The sequence below is a fragment of the Penaeus monodon genome, unplaced genomic scaffold, assembly GCF_015228065.2.
Source record: "Penaeus monodon isolate SGIC_2016 unplaced genomic scaffold, NSTDA_Pmon_1 PmonScaffold_426, whole genome shotgun sequence".
Lineage (NCBI taxonomy): Eukaryota > Metazoa > Arthropoda > Malacostraca > Decapoda > Penaeidae > Penaeus > Penaeus monodon.
Window position 1 is genome coordinate 69,214 of NW_023659066.1, and position 7,928 is coordinate 77,141.

General features: G+C 41.7%; 1 pseudogene; it reads left to right on the forward strand.

Annotated features, from left to right (window-relative positions):
• LOC119570883 overlaps nt 1-7,099 on the forward strand; it is an 8,609-nt pseudogene extending 1,510 nt beyond the window's left edge.
• Nucleotides 7,100-7,928: the final 829 nt, after the last annotated feature.

A 7,928-nucleotide genomic window follows, 5' to 3' on the forward strand; every position in this document is an offset into this window, starting at 1 on the left:
TTCTTCATTTCTGACTTTTTTTTTTTTGCCTATGCAGACTATTTCATGCATTAGTAGTTTTTCTCTTTATGAAAGTGCTATTACAATTTCCTGTAAATGTATATCAAAGTGTTAAGTGATGCACAACTTTCTTATCAACTTGCAAAAGTAGTACCATAGATGAAAGGCATATTATTTTTGGTCATTCTGTCCATTAGACAAATTGTACTATATACTACTTGGCTGTGGGAAATTGAAACTATAGTAGATAAGAATGTTGTGCAACACAACCCCCAGAATATCTTAAGTAAGGCTTTATTTGTGTGATGTTAGTGTAATTTATGCCAAAATTCCAGTTCGCAATAAAAATGTATGATTAATTATTTTTCCCTATTGTTTATGTTGTAAGTGACAGCTGGATGAAGGAGGCCTTATGCTCATACTACAGTTTCTCTGATATTTTATATCCTCTCTTGCTATGGTAATTTTATGAAACACGTGCAGTGACCCTGTAATATTTTAGTGGATATATTTTTTCTATAATTTTTTTCTTATTTGATTACAAGTATTGCTGATTGTGGATGCGAAAATTATGAAATTGGGATTATTCGCATTATAGAGTATTTAAACTAGTCATTCTGAAAATTTAATCAGATGAACAAGATTTAATTTTCATCAGTTTTAGAGATCTGCCCAAATATAGATATCTGGGCATTTGTTAGTGTAGCTGAGAATTCAGTGTCGTACAAGATTGTAACAGGATCTAACAGATATTTGCCGAAATGATAATGCATATCTCTCTCAGGTTTAACATATGCATGTTATGAACTTGAGTGTAGTGTTAGATCTAAGAAAGGAGAAAGTATTTAGAATATCAAAAGTATAATTTTCTCATGAGTCTTTATGCTTTTTCCTCTTCCCAATTTCTCTTCTTGCCATCAATTCATGTCACTGACTTCCATATTCTTCTGTATTATTTTATATACTCTCTCACTTTATTCCTATTTGATTGTCTTGATTTATCATTGCAAACCTTATCATTAAGGTTCTGTATATTGCAGACAGAAATTGTGGAAGCAATCTGCTATATATGGCTTGAAATGTCAGCGTCGCTTCCAGAGCGCCGAGGCACTTGCTGTCCCAACTGCAGAAGGGGCACCCAAGGTATTTACTGTTGCTAGAATGTGTGTGAAATATTTATTATATTTGATGACCCTTTATTTTGTCTTACCTTCTAAATAACCATGTATTAAATGCTTCTTGAATGTGTGAATTTGAAAATATTTTGTTTAACTTTACACTTTTTCTGTATAATTTTTAACTAAAGAATTATTAATATTATGTGCAACTATAATGTAAATTTTATTATCATTTTCTCTTTCACAGGTTTACCCTGAAAAAATTCAGTCAATTGTTTCCCAGATCTCTCAGCTAACACTTGTGGAGGTAGCAGATTTGAATGAATTGCTGAAGAAGACTCTAAACATTTCTGATGCCCCAGTGATGGCTTTTGGTGCTGGAATGCCAGCAGCAGCTCCAGCACAGGTAATGATATTTAATTTGTTTTATCTTTGATTTGTTTATATACATATTAATAAATTATTACCATAAACCAAACATTTTCTATTAACAGTTGCCCCAGAAAAGGGTTTGTGGACATCAGTGTCTTCAGTACCTCTACCATCAATGTTAACTTAATGCTGTTGGGATGGCATGTACACACGTCATGCCCACTGAGCTTAGTTTATTGATTGTATTTACACACAGATGGCTCCACAAGTACTAAGTCATAAAGTAGTCAATCACTAGTCCCACTCATCTTACCTTTTTGCCCCTTTTCCTTGATATTAGGAAATGTTTTATTTTATATTACTATTAGTATTGTTAATAACATTGTAAGGATTACAGTGTCAATGATGATGATAACAGCATAGATATTGATACCATTAGAAAGCAAAGGGGAAGTCAGGGGAGGCCACATAGACTGCTAATAGACTGGGCACTTGTAGAGCCTCCTGTGCATATATATATTTTACAAAGCAACATCACAATAAACATTATGTTTACCCAGTGGTATAGGGTTAAAGGGCTATCAAACTCAAAAAAATTAAATCATTGGTCATTGGACATTCATAACTGTGACATATATAATGGTCATCCTATTCCATGGCAAGTGTAACTTATCAGCAAATATGATGAAAGGGCAAATTTTATAATAACTATGATTTGGAAGTTAATAATCCCTGTGAGTAAGGGGAGGGAAATATGCTTTGGGAATATGCATTTTTGTGAAAAATGGTTTGCAGAAGAAATTGTGATTTTTTTTATTTATATACACCCAAATTAATCGCCCAAAACCCCTTGCATAACGGGATAAAGAGGATGAAGGGCACTGCTCCAAAGAAATTTTCGAAAAGTTACTACAATTTTATGAAGTTTGATACAGCAAAAAAGGGTAGCACTTATTAAGGAAGTAAAGGCCTTGCTTAAGGGCATAACCCTTTCCAGTATGAAAGATATGGCGGGTTTTTTGGAAAAACTTTTAAAACCCACATGTAAATGTTTATTTCATACTTTTTGGGAAATATTTTTTTTTTTTGAAAAACATTTGCCTTTATTTACGTGTTTTTTTTTATTTTACGGCAAAAAGTTTGTTGAAAGTGTCCTACAGTTGTGAAAGCTGACTTTCCCAAAAAGGATAAAGCTGAAAGCTGAAAGAAGCTTTTACAGCAGTTGGTGGAATGTGAAAATTGAATAGAACATTCTTTTGTTCATATTTTGAAACAAGATCAGTCATTGGAAAATTTCCATTTTTTTTTTTTTGGGGAATACTCTGAAAATGGGCCCATATGATATCTGTATTGAAAGAAATGTGGTATGCTTTTTTTTTTTTAACTAATTAGCTTTCAATAAAATAGTGAAGTTTATCATATTTTTTAAACCCCTTTTTTTGGACAGTGAACAGTAAAATTTTAAAAGACCAGATTTAGAAAAAATCCCTATATTTTTATTTTTTATTAAGAGTTATTTTATTTCAAGCCCCCCCAATCCTTGCCCGTTGTTGTCGGGGGGGGGGCTTAGGGGGCGGAGCTGGACCCAATGAGGGGGAACTCCCAACCCTTTGGGGGCCGCCTTCGACTCAACAAATTTTGCGGGCTTTTCTTTTTTCTTCTTCTTTTCCTCTTCTTTTTTCTTCTTCTTCTTTTCTTCTTTTCTTCTTCTTCTTCTTTTCTTCTTCTTCTTCTTCTCTTTCTTTTTCTTCTTCTTTCTTCTTCCCCCTTTTTTCTTTTCTGTCCCTTCCCCAAAACCCTTCGCTATCCACCTCCAAAGGTGTGAGAGCCGTGTAAAAAGGATGAAAAGGCTGACTTTGTGCCAGTCCTGAACGGCCTGAGGGAGCCATGGGCCGGTATTCCCCTGTTTTTGTTCCCTACCCCTTTACTCCTAAAGGGGGACCCTAGGGGTGGACTTTTTTTTACCCCCAAACAAAACCAGGCTTACCATGGCCAAAATGAAAACATATCTCCACTATTGGGGCAACGGGCTTGCCCTTTATAAAATAGCCCCAACGAGTAAACCCACCCGTTCCCTGCCCCCACTCCCTTTGCCACGGCTCCAAACCTCCAATAACTACCCCCATCAATGCCTACTAGTACAGTACCAACAATAAACCTTAGGAAAAATTTCCACTCTTCCACATCTCAACTTCAACCCTTTTCCCCAAAACCTCCAACATCAACCCCCCATCCCCCCCTTTTTAAATCCCTTCGCCTTTTTGCCCACCTCCCCAAAACCTACCCCCCTAAACACATCCATCTTCGTCAGCCCCCGCCCGTCGCTACCCCTATCTCTACAAAATTTTAAATCCCTCTTTAGCGCCCAAAGGGGACCATTTTTTCGTGTCCCTCCCACAGCTCCCTACTCTGAACACCCTTCTCTTCCAACAATGTCCCCAAAAAACAAAAAGGTAATTCCTTTCCGTACCAAAAACCCCCCCCTCCCGTCTTGCAAGTAACACCAAAAACCAAGCATAGCATTAAAAAAAACAACGACCTATATGGTAACTCCACCTTGCAAAACCCCCCATCCAACCCTAAATACTTGCACCGGAACAGTTTCAACCCCCCAGCAAATTGCCCAATCTATGAAAAAGATTGGTCAACTGTGGAAAAGACCTACTTGCCTGTCTCACAGACTATATAAAACATCAGTGCAATGCTACCCCATTCCCCCAGAGTCTCAAAAGAACCTACAAACTACCAAATTCCCTTTCCGAGACATGCCCTTTCCCCTTTAACGTCTACATAGGAGGAAAATCCCCCCTGTTCGCCATCCACCTCCTCCACGTCTGCCAAAAACTTGGGTCTAAGACACCCCCCCCCAAACATTGCCCTTTTCCCCAGCAGATGCCCACTATGTGCCCAACCCGGCCATACCCATCTAACTGCCCTGCCAATCACCACAGTGCCAACTGTGGCGGCCCCCCTAATGTATTTTATAGGGGCTGTCCCACTTACGAATTTTAGTCTGAGGACAACTCTCAGATTCAACTTGGACTCACACTACGTGAAGCCAGACAAAAAGCACGTCGACGTGGTTTTCCTCTCTTCTCCTTACTCCAGATACTGCTCATTCTACCAAATTTTCCCAAACCCACGCACCTACATCTAACCCCCCCCTTTTACCTCCTCCTTCCCCAGTCAAACTCTTTTTTCCCTCCTAAATCCGACACCCAATCTCTACACGATATTTCATCACCACTACAACCCCAACACCTTCCCTCTCCCCCCTCCACAACCGTAACAGACAGAACAACGTTCCACCCCTCTTCCCTACACACAATCACCTCCATTTCCTTTTTTCCTATGCTTGAAAAAAAAACCCATCCTCTCTTCCCCCCCTCACAAGAAATCCTTTATCCCCCAAAAATCCCCAACCAACTCCTCGAAAAAAATTTGAAAAAATTCAAGATTACTTTAAAGAAAAAGACACTCAAACCCCCAATACAAATCCTGCTCCTTCCACACACCAATAACTGCTGATTCCATCCCCCTCCTAACGATATCCCCCCTACACCCCAATCCTCCACCCCCTCCCCAAAACAGCCCTCCCCCCGACCCCCAACCCCGCCCACATTAACCCTCCAACCCTCCCCTCTATCCCTTTCCCTCCTCCTGGGTACACACGTGAAAACCCTTATGTCCCCCCCCACCATCCCCCCTACCCTTCCAAATCTCTCGTTGATACACACGTGAATCCCTTATGTCAAAATATCCCCTTCCCCAGACCCTTTGTTCCTAATCCCCCCCCTATAGAACACCACTCCCCCCTCTCCCCTCTCAGACCTTTTTGGGCCTTTCCCCCCCCTCTACTGCTTCCCCCTCAAAATCTCCAAACGTCCCACAAACTAATCACAAAGTATAAATATCCTTCTTGGAATATTGCGGTTTCCCCCTCCCACGACCTGACCTTTGTCATATCCCCTTTCCCCTTATAACCATCTTTGTTGCTTTAAGAGACCTTTCTTACACATCCTCCAAAACCAATCCCCAATTTTCATTTTGTCTCTTCCCCCCTTCCCTTTATTCTCGTCCAACTTACCTCTGCTTTCCTCCCCCCTATCCTCCCTTCACCGACCTCCCAACCTATAGACCCTTTCAGATCCCACCTTTCTGTTTCAACAACCTATTTTTCTTTCCTCATACAAACCCCCCATCTAAACAACTCTTCCACACCCGACCTAACCCTTTCATCACCAAATTCCCCTTTTCCCACTTAGCACTAATCCTAACTAACCACCCTTCCCCAACATTAATAAGTGCTCATGAAACCCTTGATGTCAGCACATTTATCTTGCTTTTAACCATTAACCATTAACCTGATTTTCAATTTAGCACAATTACCCTGGAACCTCACTGGGAAAAACAAACCCTGCCCAGCACCACTCCTCCCTTTTAAAAAAAATTTTACTGGGAAATGTTGCCATTTCCCCGGCTGATTGGCCCCATATAAAGATTAAAATTGGGGGACTGGACGACGACCTACTTACTGCCCTTTCTAACTACGATGCAGTATCGTATAGTGCTATACTATTCCCCCCCAAAGGCCGCCCTAATCTCACATCTTATTGCCAAGATTACCTTTTGCAGACATACCTTCCCCCTAAGGTCTATAAGGAGGAAATCCCGCCTTGTCAACCCCCACCCCCCTCATTCAGAAATTTGGGCATGACCGTTTTTAAACTGCCCACCCGACCACGTACATGTGCCAATTGCAGTGGCTCCCTAAATTTTCAATACCTTTCCTAATGTTGAGTCGAGGTAGCAGTTTTCAGATACAAACTTGGCTTCACTCTACGAGAGATCAGTCAAGAAGCAAACCGCTAGGCTTTCAGTCACTCCCTACTCTAATACCATCCTTCACTCCACTCCTATCCCTCTACCAAAGTGATCTCTAACGTCTTCCTCAGCATCACTCCCCCTTACTCCTCAATTTCCCACCTCTACTTCCCCATCTCCCAGTCAAATCCTTTTTCCATTCTGAATTCAGATACTCCCATATCTAAACTGCCCCTATGACTCCTCGCCTTACCCATGCACCAGATAATCCAAACGTTTCACCCCATCTTTTCCTACCACATCCCATCCCACACCTACATCCACGACCCCTTAAATGTCTATCTTCAATTCACCTCCTCGTAAAAAATCTCTTGATGACTTCTGAAACTTCCTAAGCATGACCCAAGAGAAAGTTCCTCTCTCTCATACATTCAAAGTGACTGCCAACATTCATCCCCCTCTTCATATTCCCCCTACCCCTTTTCCTCCTACTCCCTCCCAACATACCCTATCCTCTCCACCCACACCAAAACCCCTCCTTCCTACTATCCCTACCACTCCCTCCTGGATACACACGTGAATCCCTTATGTCACAATGTCCTTCCCCAGATCCCACCTTCCCTGATGAACTTCCTGATACAACACCTTCACCTCCTTCCCCAGATCCCACCTCCCATGAACCTCCTGATAATACAGCTTCACCTCCTTCCTCTGATACCTTACCTCAATCCCCAGATGCTCCTCTTACCTTTCATACATCCATCTCTACCCTTATCATCCGTTGATTGATCCACAATGACGCCACTACAGTGGAACATTCGAGGTTTCCGTTCTCACAGACCTGACCTTCGCCACCTCCTATCTTTTTATATCCCTGCCGCCAAGAAACCTTCCCCACACATCCTCCAGTACCAATACCCTTGCTTGCTTGAGATTTGCGAAGTTCTGGCTTCGCCCGGGCCTTTCACTTATGGCCCGGCGCACCAATACCCAATTACCATTTTGTATCATTCCCTTCCTCTCTATATTCCTCCTCTATACTTGTCCATCCATAAAACACCATATGCCATACCTCCCACAAGCCACTAAACCTTGCACAGCTATCCGCACTTTTCACTGCCACTGGATCACAATTACTTCAGCCTATTTTGTCCCCTTCCCCTCCTATTGAAACCTTACTTTCCCCACTCCAACCACTTTTCCTGATAGTTGAAGACTTTAACTGTCGCTACACCCTCTGTAGTGACTCCCTAAGTCGCTCCTTAGAGCACTTTCTCTCCAATAATGACCTTATCCTATTTAATTCAAACCATCCCACCTACTTCGACATGTGTATCCAATCCTTCTCATGCCTTGATTTTTCTCTTTGCACTCCTACCCTTCGTCTAGACTTCCATTGGTCAATTCTAGACCACTTTCACTCTAGCAATCACTTCCCTATCCTCCTTTCTCTTACTTCCTATGTCTCACTTCGTAATCCCCTCGCTGGTGCTTTGACAGAGCTGACTGGCATACCTTTACCTCTCTTTCTTCTCTCGCTCCCCCATCATCCTTCTCTTCCACTTCAGACCTTTTTTCTTCCAACCCTTTTCACAAACCCCCCCCCAAGTCCCT